This window comes from Triticum dicoccoides, chromosome 3B, assembly GCF_002162155.2.
Source record: "Triticum dicoccoides isolate Atlit2015 ecotype Zavitan chromosome 3B, WEW_v2.0, whole genome shotgun sequence".
NCBI classification, from domain to species: Eukaryota; Viridiplantae; Streptophyta; class Magnoliopsida; order Poales; family Poaceae; genus Triticum; species Triticum dicoccoides.
Window position 1 is genome coordinate 391394024 of NC_041385.1, and position 1206 is coordinate 391395229.

Below are 1206 nucleotides of genomic sequence, written 5' to 3' on the forward strand. Positions count from 1 at the left end.
GTGTTCGACGAAATTCCCCCAAGGTAAAAAATGAGCAAACTTTAAGTCTTTTGTATTGTGGTTAGAGAGGTAGTTTGACGGTGATTTCCGCATTGTAGATGAGCTCGTGCGACTCCTCTTTCATGGAAGATTCCTCATCGGATGAGGAATTTGATTTGAACAAAGAAGAGGACATTTCTATGCTAGTGGCGATGCACAAGAGGAAGGAGCTGATGCACGGCCATTTCGTGTATGGACGTGCGTTCATTCAGAGAGAACGGGTTGAGGCGCACAAGAGGTTGATGCGCAATTATTTTGGTTCACCACCCATTTTTTCAAAGAGGTACTTTCGAAGCCGGTTCAGAATGCCCAAAGACTTGTTCATCCATGTTTGCGATTTCGTGAAGCAACATGATCGATCCTTCGAGTAGAGGAGGAATTGTGCTGGGTTGCTTGGACATAACAACGAGCAGAAGGTCACTGCTGCTTTGCGCATGGTGGTGTATGGCGTTCTTGCGAACTACATTGATGACAAGTTGGCGATGGCAGAGAGCACTTCTATCTTCTATGTCAAATAATTTACAAAGACTATGGTAGAAGTGTTTGGTGCAGAGTACTTGAGAGCACCCGGTGCTTAGGACACTCAGAGGCTTTTGGAGATGAACAAAGCTCGTGGGTTTCCAGGTATGCTAAGGTCCATCGATTGCATGCATTGAAAATGAAAAAATTGCCCAAAAGCATGGCATGGACAGTTCAAGGGTCGTGGGAAGGATGCCACTATCATTCTTTAGGCCGTTGCCGATCAAAAAACATGGTTTTGGCATTCATATTTTGGGATGCATGGATCTTGCAATGACATCAACATGCTCGGCCGGTCACCTCTTTTTGCCAAGTTAGCAAATGGAGAAGCACCATCGGTGACCTTCGAAGCAAAGGCCGCACATACAACTATGGGTACTATCTTACGGATGGGATCTACCCGAGGTGGAGTACTTTTGTCAAGCCAATTGCAAAACCCCAAGGTAAGAGAGAACTCATATTTCACAATGCACAAGCGGTGGCTAAGAAAGATGTTGAGAGGGCTTTTTGGATTTTGTAATCCCAATTTGCTATCGTGTGAGGACCATCTAGATTCTGGGATCAAAAAACCCTTTGGTATATCATGACTGCTTGCGTGATCATGCATAACATGATTATTGAGAATGATCGTGGACAAAATTTAGATTA